Source organism: Acipenser ruthenus, chromosome 6 (assembly GCF_902713425.1).
Source record: "Acipenser ruthenus chromosome 6, fAciRut3.2 maternal haplotype, whole genome shotgun sequence".
Taxonomy (NCBI): domain Eukaryota; kingdom Metazoa; phylum Chordata; class Actinopteri; order Acipenseriformes; family Acipenseridae; genus Acipenser; species Acipenser ruthenus.
Window position 1 is genome coordinate 30,510,680 of NC_081194.1, and position 18,007 is coordinate 30,528,686.

Sequence of the window (18,007 nt, forward strand, 5' to 3'; positions counted from 1 at the left end):
ATGCCCCTTTATCCAACCTCCATTTGTGACCCCTGGTCCTTGTTTCTTTTTTCGGGTATAAAAAGTCCCTTGGGTCGATATTGTCAATACCTTTTAGAATTTTGAATGCTTCAATCAGATCACCATGTAGTCTTCTTTGTTCAAGACTGAATAGATTCAATTCTTTAAAGCTGTCTGCATATGACATGCCTTTTAAACCCAGAATAATTCTGGTTGCTCTTCTAGGGCAGCAATATCCTTTTTGTACGAGGTGACCAGAATTGAACACAGTGTTCTAGATGAGGTCTTACTAATGCATTGTAAAGTTTTAACATTACTTCCTTTGATTTAAATTCAACACTTTTCACTATATATCCGAGCATCTTGTTGGCCTCTCTACATTGTCTAGATGAAGACATTTGTGAGTCAACATAAACTCCTAGGTCTTTTTCATAGATTCCTTCTTCAATTTCAGTATGTCCCATATGATATTTATCATGCACATTTTTATTGCCTGCTTGCAGTACCTTACACTTTTCTCTAGTAAATGTCATTTGACCTTTGCTGCTGCAACGGTGTTTGCCACTCCTCCTATTTTTGTGGCATCTGCAAATTTAACAAGTTTGCTTACTATACCAGAATCTAACTCATTAATGTAGATTAGGAAGAGCAGAGGACCTAATACTGATCCCTGTGGTACACCACTGGTTACCTCGCTCCATTTTGAGGTTTCTCCTCTAATCAGTACTTTCTGTTTTCTACATGTTAACCACTCCCTAATCCATGTGCATGCATTTCCTTGAATCCCTACTGCGTTCAGTTTGAGAATTAATCTTTTATGCGGGACTTTGTCAAAAGCTCTCTGGAAATCTAAATAAACCATGTCATATGCTCTGCAATTATCCATTGTCGATGTTGCATCCTCAAATAAATCAAGCTGGTAGACACAATCTCCCTTTACTAAAACCATGCTGACTGTCTCCCAGGATACTGTTACCATATAGGTAATTTTCTATTTTGGATCTTATTATAGTTTCCATAAGTTTACATATAATAGAAGTCAGGCTTATTGGTCTGTAGTTACCTAGTTCGGTTTTGTCTCCATTTTTTGCGGATTGGTATTACGTTTGCAATTCTCCAGTCTGTCAGTACAACCCCTGTGTCAAGAGACTGTTGCATGATCTTGGTTAGTGGTTTTTAAATAACTTCTTTCATTTCTTTGAGTACTAATGGGAGGATCTCATCCAGCCCCAGGGATTTGTTTATTTTAAGAGCTCCTAGTCCCTTTAAAGCCTCGGACACACATGAGCGGCGAGGCACCGCTTGCGGGAAGCGAAGCAGGGCGGCGTGCAGCCATACCACTTTGCTTGGTGGACACACACCAACATTGTGAAGCGGCGATAACAAAAAAAGAAAGACAGCCCACCACCTCGCAGCACTGTACAACAACCCAAAAAATGTATATTGTTCTTGAACTTCTACTGCTTGAACCCAGAGTGAACGACCATGTCCATCTCCAGAAATTTTTATCAGGATCTAACATTATAAGTATAAGGATATGTATGTAACATATGATATTTATTGTGGGATACAATGTGAAAGCCTTTTTCTACAAAGAAACAGCTATTATATATCCAGCACCGCACTTAACAAGACTAGACTGTGGTACTGTATTATTAAGGAAAAAAGGGATCACATTCTTTGCAATTGTATACACAATAATCAGTCGGGTGGCAACTGGTTAATTACTTGACGTGTATATTTGACAAATGATACAGGATGTCAAGTAAATGGATTAATGCGGGGTGTAAGCGGTTAGTATTTGTTTTGGATCATTCAATAGACCCATAACCAACGTCCTTGAAATTCTTATTTTTATAATCAAATAGCATGGGATGCTGAGAAACTTCCGCTATCAGTAGCTCCTCCATGTTGATGGATATTCGAGTTCATCAAGATATGACGTATCCCACACCATGGACCTGATTGGCCAGACCCAGATTTGCCGCTGTGACATGTAACCTTGAGTGGATGTGAGGAGATTGCAAAGGGATTACTTTAGTTGAATATCAGATCGCTGAATTGAACAACAGTCAGGGCAAACAGATGAGCTCAGGGAACGATGCAAATTGCTACATTGAAATGGTCGAGGAAGGACAGTAGTTCACATAAGGAGATGCACGCAAAACTGGAAGGACTGGATTATGACGCTCAACGACAGGTCGGCCAGGGTGTCCTCGGCTCACCGCGCACCAACGACCCCTGTAGTCTGGCCGGGCGCCTGAGGGCTTGCCTGCAAGCTGCGTTGTCCTCCGACGCTATAGCTCTTGGGTGGCTGCATGGTGAGTACGCAGTGTGAAAAAAAGCGGTCGGCTGACAGCACACACTTCGGAGGACAGCGTGTGTTCGTCTTCGCCCTCCCAAGTCAGCGCAGGGGTGGTAGCGGTGAGCTGAGCCTGAAAATAATTGGTCATTCCAAAATTGGGAGAAAATAATAAAAATAATTAGCAAAGACTACATTTATAAAAAAATAAAAAAATAAAAAGAATCTGCCGTATCAAAAGCAATGCTAACAATGAAGATCACACAGAAGTCCTATATGTTTTCTTATAGCAGATCCCAGGTGACAGAAAAGACTGGGCAGAATCGCTGAGGTTAAGAATTGAATAGACATGGATCCTGGAGCTTCAGTTATGTTATGGCGGCAGAGGAAGGAACGGTTCTTGAAGATGTAGCAAGAATGAAGGAGACTGTTCTATAGGAACACTGGGACAGGAGGGGTAGGGGAAGAGGAAGAAAAGCAGGTTCCAACAGCAAATGCACATGAGATTCCAAGGAAGAATTTGCAGTGGAGAAGCAATGTAGAGGGGCTGAATATCTGCTGTTTTTTTTTCCTTTCTTTTTTTCCCCCATGGTGAAGAGGGGCTGAACTGACTAACTGATTTAGCTAATAATAATATGAATGCGCATAGAACAGACAGCTACAAGGGAGCCAGAGCAGAATTGCTCATGTACAGCCTCACCTGTAAGAAGCAAGCCCGGAGTGACTTGCTCCTGCGCAGATGGGCTCTTACCCTTGACCTCCAAACGAGGCACTATTGAACAAGCTATACAAATTTAAAGGAACAGTGCAAATTCAAATTGCACCTGTTACACGTGCTTGAAAAGACAATGGCAGCAATGGAGTGGCATAGAAGAAGCAGAATTCTAATCACTTCGCACTGAGATCTGAATGCCAGATTTCTTTTTGTGAAGTCAGTCAATAATATTGCGTCTAAGCTGAAGAGAGCTGCGGATCTGCATTGACTTAAGTTGCAGTTAAGATGCACATCCACTGCTGCACCAGTCTGACTGTTTTTCTGTATTAAGAGGCAATGTATTGTTTAGCGTGATGGACCTGACATCCTGGTTCTATAACATCCCCATGAGTGAGGAGGACAAGAAGTTTACTGTGTTTATGACCCTGTTAGGGTTACTTGAGTTCAACAGGTTGCCACAAGGATTGTGTAACAGTCCCAACAGCTTTATGCATTTGATGACCAATATTTTTGGAAAGCAAAACTTTGTCTTTATTTTGTTATCTTGATGATGTGTTGGTTATTGCGCCCAGAGAAGAGGAAGCCTTGAAGAGACTCAAAATGGTTTTCAGCAGGTTGAGCACCCATGGTTGGAAGCTGTCACATACATTTTTATCTCCTGAGATTGTGAGCCAGAGTGGAGTGGCAATGGACCCAGATAAGGTAGAGGGCATTGTTTCCATCAAAAAGGCTGATTTAATGGAGCCTGATAGTGTCACGCCCTCCTGAAAGAAAAATAAATGTTTTCTTGGCATGGTAGTATACTACAAGCATTTTATAGAGAATTTCTAGAGAATAGCAAAGCCCTTGTTCACACTGACAGCTTGTTCAAGGAGGAAGAAAGGGCAGAAACCAACAGCCCCATTCAGAAAGTTAAAGTCAGCATTATTGAATTCAGTTATACTAATCCATCCAGATTGTAATCGGCCATTCATACTTAAAACGGATACATCATTAGATGGCTTAGGAGCTGTGTTGTCGCAAGTTTCTGACAGGTAGAAGGCGGCAAGACTGATTGTGTGTGCGAGTAAGCCCTTAACACAAGCTCAAAATAAATACCCGGCCCATCAACTGAAATTCATGGCTTTGAAGTGGACCATCTGTGATAAATTCAGCCATTGGTTAAAGGGGTCGACAACAGCCCACTGACACACATATTAACAAAGCTGAAACTTGACACGTGAGCAACGGTGGGTCACCTCATACAATTTTGGCATCCAGTACATACCAGACTGTGGTGGAGTGTCCCGCCCCTATTTATTATTATTTGTATTTTTGTTTACGGCGCGGGTAAAAGCGCTGCGTCTTTTATTATTTTATATTTAAAAACCCTGTGAGGATGCATGGCTGATCAGCTACTGATTATTTAACTAGCTGACAGTCATGCATCCTTACCAAACGCGTGCAGACTCTGGCCGAGGGATAATAAGATAATTACCAACTAGTTAATCCCTCGGCCAGAGTATATAAACCTGCAGCTCTCTGCACTTGAGGCTGAGTGTAGGAGAGTACGGGTTAGCGGAGAGAGAAAGCAACATTAAAAAAACAATTGCTAAAACGTGCTGGATTACCCAGCACATCACTTACTTGTTTGTTTGTTCATTCGTTTGGCCCTCGTGCCCTTTTGTGTTTTGTAAATCTTTTGTTTTGTTTATTAATAAATACGCTGAGTGCCGCAGCATTCAGCTTCACCCGCCCATCCACTGTTTTGGTGTCAGTTACTTCCTGGTCCGTGACGTCATCCACCTCACCACTGCGAGCCAGACTGCTACACAGACACAAAGAATTATTGTGGCCGACATGCTCAGTCAAGAGCTGTTTGCAACCTGGAAGATCAGGTAGACGCTTATTACAGAAACATATGGAGCCTTGCTTGAGTAAGCTGAACAAGTTGGAGGCAATGCCGTGTAAGACATGTTCAGACTAAGAAATAATCATAAAGCAGCAGTAACAGCCATTGGAGAAAGTAAGAATTCCAGCATGGGCCAGAGCAAGGTTGCGACCAGACTGTTTAGGAACTAAGTGGTGTTGGTATTGTATATTCTATGTAGGAACACAGCGTAGACCTTCCAGAAGAAAGAGGGCCCAAGAGTCGGTTATAAGTGTTAAAGGAGATCTGATATTTGGAAAGAGAAGATATCAGTCCATGGTGCTAGACTTATTGATGAAGCGTTTCATGGAGCGCATGATGAAGCTGGACATCAGGGCCATTACTGTACATTGTACAGAATGTGGATGTCCGAGTCACAAAGATGGCTCATGCTTTCCAGAGCCGAGAACAGTATGCTAAGCAAATATAACGATATACAGGTAACTGTGGGATAGATACTTTTTTTATCTAGGCGTTCTCAGAGAGGATCCATTGATATCAAGGAGCCAACTTTTAAAATAATCTCATCCGAGAGCAAATGCTTATAGCCGGAGTGAAAAAACCAAGGACAAAAGAAAATGTTTCAGTAGAATGCTGGGCAACATGATCACAGCGTTGCCGGCTAGGGCAAACCAGAAGTGGCCCCAGATGTTACAAGCATTTCATTGTACCGCACATGAGACCACTGGATTCAAAAGGTTCTATTTAATGTATGGAAGAACACCAAGGCTGTCTGTAGACGTCATCTTCAGGAATGTGAATAGGTACAGTGATTTGGCGGACTATGACAAGTACATAGTGTAATTTGCCAAAGATCTCCAGGAGGCTATGAAGGTAGTTCAAGAACGCTGAAGGGTCAACAATGGCAGTGGGTGTGTGCAAACGTAGAGCGAAGGCAACCGATATTGAAGGTGGTGACCGGGTTCTGTTAGCTGCCAAAGACGAGTGAGGACAGAAGAAAATGATGGACAGATGTGAATCCACCATGTACACTGTCGTTAGCAGGACCTCCAGGTGCCATACGTACCGGATCAGAAACACCAAGACTGGACAGGAGAAAGTGGTTCATCTCAATCTGTTGATGTCAGCAAAATTCCTAACAGTGGAAGTCGACAAAGACAGTGAAGAGCAGGTTCTGTGATCTGTCCACAGATTTAACTTCTGGGAATGGAGAGTCATCTTGAGAAAGGTGAGCATCATGGATAGAACTGTGGATTGGATTGAGCAGATACCCTCCCTAAGTGAGCAGCAGATACAGACAGCAGGGACAGTCAAGACCATGATGATCTTTCTGTGATAAAAAGTGGAATATATAATGTGGAAGACAGTTCTATTTATTTGGAAGGGGTTAGGTCCGTTCTTGAGTCGCTAGAACAAGGCGAGTGCTTAGAGGTTATATTATTATTGTTTAACTAGGGTAAGGGGTGTAGTCAGTAATATTAGCACTAGTAGTAATGATTGGGACTGTATCTGAGGTGTATTGAAGTACCTTGTGGATAAGGTGATGGTGAGAGGGTTTTGCACTGCCTTTTTCTGTTATCTTCCCTTAGTTGGGTAACTTCATGTTAAATTGTCTAGTTCTTCGAGTAAGAGTAAATTACATTGTTAATGTGTTGTATTCTGACTAGATATGTGGTCTATGTGTTATAACTCAACCTGTGTAAAAATGTTTGTGAAATTCAGTGGGGGAGAATGTAGCAGAGTAATTTTGCATCAGTGTGAGTTTGACCAAAATTTCTCCTTAACCCTTTGCAGTCACTGAAAATTCTACCCTTCTCAGGACCACCTGACATGACTTGACTGTAGGGCTTATATCAGTGCAAATATCCACCTAAAGTATACAGTATTATACCTTCCCAAAACACTGAAGATTATTAACACCCTGCTGCCCATTTATTTAGGCAATTTCCATATTAACCCTTTGCGGTCCTATGTCAGACCTGGTCCGACATCGCAATTTTCCCTTTCCAGTCCAATGTCGGACCCTGTCCGACATCATCAAAAAGACGCAAAAAACAGGTCTCTAGTCGTTTTTTCTCCGAAAAAAGCCGAGAAAACCATTCAATGGCCGAGTGAGACCGATAGGAGCCGAGAGAAGCCGAAAAAAATAAATAAAAGGGCGTCTCTCATGAATACTGATAGACCCGACACCACATAGATAACACGGACATAAACAAACAAGATAGCTGCTTCCGCATCCAGCGCTCAAAGAATATCACAGACATTTGCAGAGCTTTTTTTTAGATGTTATAGTAATAAAATAACGACTTGGATCGCATCATTGGGGAGTTTGGTGATAAAACGAGTGATCAAGAGATGATTTATCGGTATGTACTATTATTAAGACATATTTGAAAAATATAGCGAACAAGGGGTGGCGCGGGGCTGGAGATGCAGTACTGAGTGTCCTGTTGATATGCAGTGCGTTTTAAACCTGTTTTACTGTGAAAAAAAATACTTTTAAACAGCGCGTCTAAAATAAACTGTTGTGATGACTTGACCCCACTCAGGTTCGTTGCCCCTTTACAGATTGACCCAGACATAGAAAATTGGGGGTTCAGCGCTTCCGCGCACTTTTAATAATACACACAATAAACAAAATACAAAACAAAACAAACACATAGCTCCTTCGGAGCGCTAACTAAGACTCAGGAACACCCTGTCTATAAGTAGGACGGCTAAGCCGTTTCCCCACCAAACAAAAACCCAACAAATTAAAACCACACAGGTTTGACACAGAACTTAACTTTTGTATGACTGCTCGGAAGCAGAGCACCTCATCTGCCTCCTTCTACTCAGCAGCAATGAGCAGACTAGCTGCCTCTCTTAAATACCCTGCACCTGGTCCTAATTTAACAATAACTACCAGGTGCAGGGGATCATTAACAATAAACCAATTAACAAACAATTAATACAATGTGCATTCCGCACATGTTTTTTCTTCATGCAGGGAGGATTAACCCCCTCCCTGCTGTGTTACACTGTGCATGTGAAAATAAATTGGACCGGACGCGCCTGAGAAGTGCTGAATAAATGGACTGCTAAGGGTTAAAAATTGTCTTTTTTTTGTGCAGATTTTTCATTCTTAGCCCTCAAATAAGCAATTTGGACAGTTTTCAAAACAATGTTTGCTATATTTTTAAAAATACACATTTTTTATTGTTATTATGAAAAACAGAAATAAACTTGCGTCGCAAATTTTCAATCACATCATATACCTTATTTTCCAGTTTCAGGTAAACTGTCATATGCATTATTATCTGTGAAGTGTAGGTACAATAAATAAATCGGTCATTTTGACCTGTACCAATCCTGACAAGGTTTCCTTACAACCCCCTGTAACACCAACAAAGATATAAATACCCTCATCTCATTCTCTGTAGATGCGAGCGTCCATTTTTTTTACTCTCAGCAGAGCTATCTATGGATGAGCCGGTCTGTCAAGTACATTTCTTAGCAACTGTTGCCATCTGCCAGTGGAAAACAAAACTGTAGACTATAGTAGTGTATATAATGCCTATTCATTTAGTGTAGCGCACCAAAAAGATGTGAGAACCTTTGCAAATGCACAGAGAACCTCCTGCACGCTATTCTTACAGGAGTGACAAATATGGACTTGCTTGCGCTCCACGTGGATATCATGGGATAAGCAGCTGGGTGGTTAAGTAAAAATCCGGAAATGCACTTATGGCATAGTGGTGGGCGGTCAGGGCTGGTCAGTGGCAGAAAAAAGCACACCCAGACACCGAAACTCAGTTTAAAGTGCCTTGGCACACTTTAATAATCACAAATAACAAAACAAACAAAACACAGGAACAAGATAAAGGTTGAACAAAACACCAACACAAAACCAAACTCTTCAAGTAAACAAACCCACAGCACCCAAGCTTCGCTATCCCAGTGCTTGCTCTTTACTCACTTTTTCTCTCTCTCTCTCCTACTCTCGCGCCGACTCTCTTTCTCCGACTCTTTCCCCTCCAACACACTCTATCCAAAAAAACATCCTTTGTTCTCCTTTTATATCATGTGGCCAGATTGATTGACAATCAATCAAACAATAACCACCTGGCCACATTCCACACTTTTCCATTCAAATGTCAATCACTCAATTAATCAAACAATTAAACCATGCCATGTGGCTGTGCAAAGGGTGGCCATCTTGGTTCCAGCCTCCTTCATCAAGATGGCCACCGGCCACCAAACTCTCACACACATGTGCACACCCATACACTCGTGCATCCATGTGCAGAGCCTCTTCTCTGTCATAGCACAGCACTGTATCCACTGATGAGGGGAGAGAGTGCATTGGGGACTGGCCAGCATCAGCAATATGTTTTGCTATTTGTACAAGCAATAAACTGTCTTCAATCAACATTTGGTTGTCATTGTGGTGTATCAGCATTGTCATGAATACAGGATATGTAGCAGGCAGGCAGAATGGGGTCTGCAACATTAACAGTTACCATTTACCCCTACTGTACCTCCCCAAGGGTCAAATTACAGGTACACTATCAGAGCCAGGCAATAAATAGGAAAGACCTATTCCACAAAAGCTGTTCTACTTGTTACAATGTTTCAGTGTGGGTCACCCTACTGGGACCATACTGATCATCAGTGGATTTTGATCACACGCCAATATCAAAACTGTGAGATATTTTAGTTCTGGATAGGAAATTGTGATGGCTCTGTTAATGTTCCCAGCAGTATATTCATTACATACTCTAGAGAAAGGATGTCTGCAGTAGGAAGATTAAATACCCATTTACTGGCATCAGAAGAGAGTTTGGTTTTATAATCTGTTGTCCCTATTCCCCACATGGCTGCTTTGTTTGATAAAATGCTGAGTAAAAATATCCTTCTCCCTGTACATTGCACTCCTCTCCATTTAAAGCTCTTGCTGCATAGGAGAATTGAAAGCTGCTAAAATTAAGTGGTGTCACTTCTCAATGACGCTTTAATGATACTGGCACTCAATAATAGAGATGGGAATGGATCTCAGCATCTGCTAAAGATAGTCCCTCAGACAGAATGACAAAAATGTCCAAATGACTACAATTTCCTTTGTTTCAAGCACCAACACACGTCAACAGCAACGGGAAAGTCTAATGAGAGGGGTCTACAGGGAGGCCAGTCTAATTTTTGCTTGGCATAAGAAATTTGGCACTGAAAAGCATGCTGGCACCACAAACTTTTAAAATCAGCTTTGTGGGAACAGCTGAGTGAGCACCAGGTAACAGTGCTGGCACCATTAATGGCTATTGGCATTATTAGCTCCTCTCCTTGCCACCTTGACTGTGTATGTATGCATTTACAGTACTTTGTGCCAACCAGGACTCATACTACAGGTGCTGTATATATCAGTGGGGCAGACACTAATACAAAGAGGGACCCACAGATCAATTGGAACAGAACAGAAATTAAAAAGTCAATAAATAAAATCTATACATGGATAAAATTGACATTTACATGACAATCCATCCATAATATTATACAACAGCTATTCAGATAATTGACTGTAATATTTGAACAGTGATGTTGAATCGCAGTAACAGCTACATTGCAGTTGGTTGAATGTACAATATGTACATCTTTTGTCATAATCATGATTGTCTCTAGTATTTCCTCCAAAGGAACAGGGTTTTTCTGACAAATACTTGATGCTCTTTCAGCATCTTACGTTTCTTTCGCAATGATTTGATGTTGTGAGCACCAAATAAACCAAAAGAATATGAACAACAGCAGAGCCACAGTACATACTGTAGTAATCAGCAAGAAACGCGAGTGCAATGTGAAACCAATAAAACTCTAGTCTGGATGAAGCTGCAGTGAACCAAACAAACACATTTTAATGCACTTTAAAAGAAACTCAAGTTCACTTGAATTTTTCTGGTGTGAAATGAACAGAAGCAAACCTGAAAAAAAATAGTTTGCAAGTGAACCACTATTGGAATCATTTGTAAGTGAACTAGGTGCGAAAGTGCCCTTAGTATGTAATAAATAATGTAACAACATGGTAGCTTTATGAAGCATATTTATTTTTAATATTATTGGAAATCTAGTGTAAAATTATTATTAGGGGTCCAAGCAACAAACTTGCTGGAACACTCTTGTTATTGTTAAAATTGCCAAATTTTCAAATGTCTGTAAAATCAACACCGTTGCACAAAACTTGGTAGGGTGGTAGAGGCCTAACTGAAATTGTATCAGAGCGAAAACGAAGGTCAAAGGTCACATGGTTTGGTGGCTTGTGACAGAGACAGAATGATTCTTGGTGATAAATCTCCCTCCCGACCTGTGAGGGTGCTGTGTAAAGGGAACAGAGTACCCTGGACTGGATTGGACAATTCATTCCCAGGGTTAGGTGGAAGTTGGCCATCTAGAAAGGGGGCAGAGCTACAGTACACCAAGTCATCGCCCCAGAAGGGAAGCGATGTGGCAACCTTGGATTGGAGGAGAAACGGTTGCACTCGTTAACCAAGGGGGCGTGACTGACGGTATATAAGGGGATGTAGCAAGGTGATCTGTTCCTTTGTTATGGTTACGGTCAAACCGCTAAAGGACAAGTGAAACATAACCATGAGTGTTTTGTTTGTTTGTTTCGTCTGTTGTATTTGTTAGACGGCTAACACAATCCAGAGCTGTTGCTACAGGCCAGCACAAACCCTGACAACCAGCACTATTGTTCATGGATAAATTGTATTTACACCACTAGCACTAATATCACTCACCCTGGACTTGGACTCATGTTTGTGTATTGTGTGTTTTTAAATACCGTGCTTATTATTTCGGGACTAAACCCTGTGTTTATTCAACTGAGTGGTACACATCGTTGGTTACTGCCAGTCCTCCATTTATTACATGAGTTCACCAGTACTTTGTTGTCTGTTGTTATCTTGAACACTGCATCACCTCTACACCTGCGCACTGCAACCCACATTGTTACATGGTGATATTGGATTTGTCGCGAATCTTGGCAAATTAAAAAAATTCTTCTCCGAAACCACTTGGGGCACATACTACCCTTATGCCCTAGATTTAGATTTGGTCAAAAATATTAAAACGTCTTCTTCTCTGGAACCATTATGCCGATTGAAGCGAAACTTTGCATACATAGCCTTGGCAATGTTGTCTATCAAGTTTGTTCAAAGCAAATCGCTACATAAAAAAATGTGGCTGCCGTGAGCCAATCCAGTATCAGCTATGGCCAATTTGCATATATTGCAGTGTTTGGTAGAATGTGGTGGAGTGATAACACTTCATACAGTAGTAGAGGCCTATGGGAATTAATGTCAACGAAAGAATGAAGTTGAGTGGTCACATGGTTTGGCAGCCATATTGGATTTTCAAGAATTTTGGACAATTTAAAAAAAATCTTCTCCGAAACCACTTATGGTAGAGATATGAAACTTGGGGCACATACTACCTTTATGCCCTATATTTAGATTTGTGCAAGAGAGTGGCCTATTGGTCACATGGTTCAGCGGCCATATTGGATTTGTCAAAATATTCTAACATCTTCTCTGAAACCATTATGCCGATTGAAAAAAAAACATGTCTGCCACGAGCCAATCAAATATCAGCTCTGGCCAATTTGCACATATTTGCACATATCACAGTATTTATCTAAGGTAGAATGTTGTAGATTCGTGAATCTTCACAGAGTGGTGGAAGAGGCCTTTGGGAAGTTGTGTCAGAGCAAAAACGATAGGCCACATTATTTGGCAGCCATATTGGATTTTTCAAGAAGTTTGGACAATTTAAAAAAATCTTCTCCGAAACCGCTTATGGTAGAGATGTGAAACATGGGCCACAGACTACTCTTATGCCCTAGATTTAGATTTGTTCAAGAGAAGTTGATTGGTCACATGGTTAGGCGGGCATATTGGATTTGTCAAAAATATTAAAACGTCTTCTTCTCTGAAACCATTATGCCGATTGAAGCGAAACTTTGCATCATAGCCTTGGCAAGGTTGTCTATCAAGTTTGTTCAAAGCAAGTGGCTACATAAAAAAACATGGCCGCTGCAAGCCAATCAAATTTCAGCGATGATCATTTTGCACATATTTGCACATATTACCTTGCTAAAGCTGAAATGCAAAACTTGCGTATAACTCCTTTGAGAGTTCAGACAGTACTATAGAACACACATATGAACCCATATATGCTCTATTCAAAAATTGCCTTGACCGGCATATATTGAAACATCTTCTTGTCTGAAACCGTTTTGCCAATTGAAGTTAAACTTTGCATACTTAACCTCAGGAAGGTTGTCTGTGAAGTTTGTTAAAAGTAAAGTTGTTGCATATATTGTACTATTAATCTATGTTAGAATATAGTACAAACACTAGTCGAAGCCAATGGGGTACTATGCCACATGTGAAATACGGTACAGGTCACATGGTCTGGTGCTTGGACCCCGGTCATTGCTGCTTGTAGCTATATTTATGATGATGATGATGATGATGATATTAATAATAATAATAATAATAATAATAATAATAATAATACCACTGCTACTAATAATACAATGAAAGATCACTTTAACCTTCCTGATACAAACAAAGGGTCAACAGTCCAAGTTGGTCTCCTCTGCTTCTCTATTTTTGCTCTCTTTATCATTTTAAATAATAAAGCGTAAATGCAAACAGTCAGAGAAAAGGGATCCTGTCAGGTTAATAACACTGGACTTACAGAAATAGTAAAACATGGAGTATGAGTGGGGGGTGAGCCACAACTGCAGATAGTGCTAGCCCCAGGACCTGCAGTGGCACAAGAGAGGTGGCGTCCAGCTGGAGATGACAGAAGTGGACAGCATGTCAACAACAAAGAGGGTCCCTTCATCCTCTCACATGTTCCCAAACTGGCAGTTTACCCCCCCTAGACACAATTCAAAGAGACAAGGCTAGAATGTTCTCTTTTTGAAAAGCGTCACATGAAGTAGCTTACTGGGCTGGCTGGCAGAAAATCATGTTTTATGATGTCCAGTGTCACTTTTTATTAGTTTTAAAATAGCACTGTCTGTGTTACTTTGGGGGTTTCATCTATCCTTTCACATCCCACAGTGCCACAGGTAGCTATATGTCTGCAAGCCGTTTAAACTGTTCTGCAAGGTTGTTATGTATGTATAAATACATTACACTGTAAATTGCTGGCAAAATAAAATCTATGGGAAATTGAACTGCAAAGACAGGCTCATCTAAAGGGCTGTACAAAGATATCAGGGCATCAAATCAGGGATTACTTTGTTGCCAAAAGGCATAACATTTGAAAGTGTTTTTTAGAAAACTGGATAGTCAATTTTCCATTTTTATAAGATAAGTCATAGAAATTTAATAAATTAAAAGAAATATACTATTAAAATTGGAAAGTATTCATTTGACATGTCTTGATTAATTAATTTTCTATTTTTCTTATTTATTTTTTCAATGTCATCTGCAGTAAAATATCATTTTAATTACTGTACTATATGTACTACAGTATATACAATTTGTATTCCAGTTTTAATGTTATAGAAAATAAATAAATAATAAAGGAACTAACGGTGACACTTTATATTTTTTAAAAGGCAAATTATGACATATTAGTAACATTTATACAATTATATATATATGATCTACCATTTGACTTTAAACATGGTAAATTAAATGAATTTGAAAAAAAAAACATTAACTCTCAATTAGATATTAAACATTTTACATTTACTACAGTCCTAAGCAGTACACAGTGCACTATTGTAACATAGAAAAAAATAATAATTAAGAAAAAGTTATTTGCAAATATTTATTTTCAGTGAAACTTCACAACAAATTGAGCGCATTACTTTCTCCAATCATTTCGCAACCAGCATTGCTCAAGATTTCTTACCATATTTATGCCACATTATAGCATTTCATTAATACAGAGGGACAAGCTAATCCAGGAAATCTACAAGCTTTTCCATACATTATTTAGACAATGTCACAGTGTGGATGCAGGCAAACTAAATTTGAGTTGAAACAGTGAATGCTATTGGCGGCTTGCTTTCTTGCATATGCTTGATCACTGTGCTGACTGAAATTGTAATCTGATCCTGTTTAAACAGCCACGTATACACCCCTGCAAAAAGTACACCCTCACATCTGGAGTAAAGCTGTGTAGTGGCTTGTTGGTCTAGGGGTATGATTCTCGCTTAGGGAATGCAAAGTCTAAAATGCGAGAGGTCCCGGGTTCAAATCCCGGACAAGCCCGTTTTTTAAAATTTTTGTTAAATAAAATAAAACAGTATTTTGTGTTTATTTTAATATGTATACATCTTTATACTGCATTTAATATATTTTAGCTGAATATAGAAAAAATCCTATACACAAAACTCACTTGTTATACCATTCATGATTTTTGTCATTTCTTTTGATCAGAACTGAAATTGGTTGCCTATTTCATCAAGTTGCCCATTCTGATATGTTACTTGAATGTATTATTGTTAATTATATGGAATTCAATTGTACTTAAAATGTAGCTCATTTCTTCCTATAAAGCACAGTAATGTTTTACCTTTATATGTCTTAAAGAAAGTATTAACAATAATGTACCTGGGAAAAGAATTTGAAATGTGATTGTGTTTTCTTAACATTTATGGTGTTGTACTGATGAGTGGTATACAACTCATCAACTCTACAGTGCCAACCTATGCAACCAGCGAGAGATCTGCTTGTTAAGTCACCTGTAACAGAGGCTCAGTGTGTGAATATATGAGCAATGTGAATTTTCTCCCCTCTTAAAAAGTTGAATCAATATAACAGGCTACCTGTGTTTTTTTTTTTTTTTTTTTTTTTTTAAGAAACTGTGCTGTTCTATTTTGCTCTGGTATATGGTTAACAGTAAGGTTATTTTATATGTATTCTACTATATCATATGTCCCAAATTTGTAGCATTTTTTTTCCATTTTAACATTCATTTAACTTTACCATTTTATCACTTCACCAGCTCAAGTAAAATAAAATGATGCCCACCACTGGCAAGTTTTAAACCATCCTAAAGAAGCAGGTAAAGAAAAGTTTTATCATATTACAGATGCCAACAGGGTTCCAGTCCCTTTTTTCTGTTGTAAACAGTCAATCAGTAATCTCACTGAAGATGTATTTCATAATCGCTATTTGTTCAGATTATCACACTGGATAAATTCTTATTGGAATTTAGTAACACTTTTAAGTACATTATTTTATTAAATAATTGGTTCTTCAATGTTAAGTCACCTGAACATGAAGCATGTTAGTATGTGTGTAACAATATCTCAGTTTACACTGTAGAAGTCTACACTATATCAGCAATAGCAATAAAGCATACCATTTGTAAAAACATGATTGTGGTTTTATTAATATATCTTAAAATTTAAATAAAGGAATATGTGTATTAATATTAGATGTTTATAATACTTTTTTTTAAACTGCACCTAATTTCAACCACTATTTAATCAGCATTTTATTAACAAACTACCTCTAAAAGGTATATATACAGAGGTTAATACATTCCCATAAAATGTGCACAATTTCGTCATGTCCCACAGGTATTTTTCAGTGACAGGAGTTTCCAAGTTTTGAATGAAATATTTTCCTTTAGTGCAATTCAAAGCTCATTTGTATTGCAAAGAAATGTATCTCTGCATACACTTGGTGTATAAACCAGTCAATTGCTATAGTAAAAAATGATTAATTTTGCTCCTGTTCCCCTTTGTTCATCCAGGGGAACTCTATATTCCTTGGTCTCAGGAGCTATACTGACCTTAATCTTTTACCTCTGTCCCCAGTAAAGGAATCAACAGTTTGGAGAATGCCAAGGCCCAAGCTGTTTCCGTGTGTTTATGAGCAGTTCAAGTTTTACACAACCTTGTGAACCACAGTTGTGTAATCCATTGGGGAACTTGCATGTTGTGAACAATTTTCAGGCTGTGGGAAACCATGAACTCAAGGTAGGGATCAGGGTTGCCTAGACAGCCTAGAGGTCCTGGTGTACAGTGGCTGAATATAGTCAGTATTGTTTCATTTGACTTCATATTACACAATATTATTTAACTGTAGCTTAGGGAATACAACTCATATTCATTCTGATGATCAAATATTTGAGGCTTATATATTGGTACTAAATCACCACTTAGATCACTAATATTAAATAATAAATACAACTACTTGTTGCTCACTAGTGAATTGTGGCATGATGGATACGGTAGAACATGGATCACTAGAACATACGTCAAAGATACTTGCCTTGTACAGAGCTCATTGATGAACAACTTAAAGAATTGATGGTGTTACAGATTCAAAACATTATCAACGAATATAACAAAAGTGTAAGAAACATGAAAAGCATTGTATATTACAACACTTAAATGGTACAGTTAACAATTAACAAAGGGTACAAAAGTCCTAACAATAAATAATAAAATAAACAGCTTTTCTTCAATATTTTAAAAAAGTTGTGCATTTATATGTTTAATTAAAAGATGACATTTACTACTGCTGTGCTTAACTTTATAATAGGCTATTTAAGTGAGTCCTAAGTCAAGTAGAATGGTGTCAATATGAATTTGGAGCGATTTTGCAAACTTTTAGACATGTTCAAACCAGATCTAAAGAGGTGCATTAAATATTTGTTCTAATATGCAACACCATTCTTTTTTAATGTCACCAAAAGATGCATAATGCTGTTGCAAGGCGTATTTGTTTTTGCTGTAAATTTAAATTGTATATAGTTTCAGACATACACGTATTAATGTTTTAGTATTTCAGAAATCATAACATTTTTTTGGACACTGAAAACAAGTTATGCTGTTATCACATCACAAATATATACTATGCAGGTGTAGCCATTACTACTGTAAAAACAAATGCCAAGGGCTGAATATTCAGTTTGTAGGAATTTGTTTATGTAAAACCTCCACGTTATTTGGTGTAAATGACACAAAATATTGCTTGTATTCGTGTGTGTTGGGTTTGGAGCAGTCCATTAATTGGTTGAAAGACCTGTACCTTTGCATGCATAAACATGGTTGCATAGTTTTTACAAGAGCAGTACAGTGGCCCTGAAGTGCAAAACACAAACACAAAAA

General features: G+C 38.9%; 1 non-coding gene across 1 annotated transcript; it reads left to right on the plus strand.

The window, feature by feature from the left end:
- Nucleotides 1–15,064: 15,064 nt before the first annotated feature.
- trnap-agg (transfer RNA proline (anticodon AGG)) lies at nucleotides 15,065–15,152 on the plus strand. The gene is given in 2 exon segments: nucleotides 15,065–15,100; nucleotides 15,117–15,152. It is a non-coding gene; the product is annotated as a tRNA-Pro (tRNA).
- The last annotated feature ends 2,855 nt before the right edge of the window (nucleotides 15,153–18,007 follow it).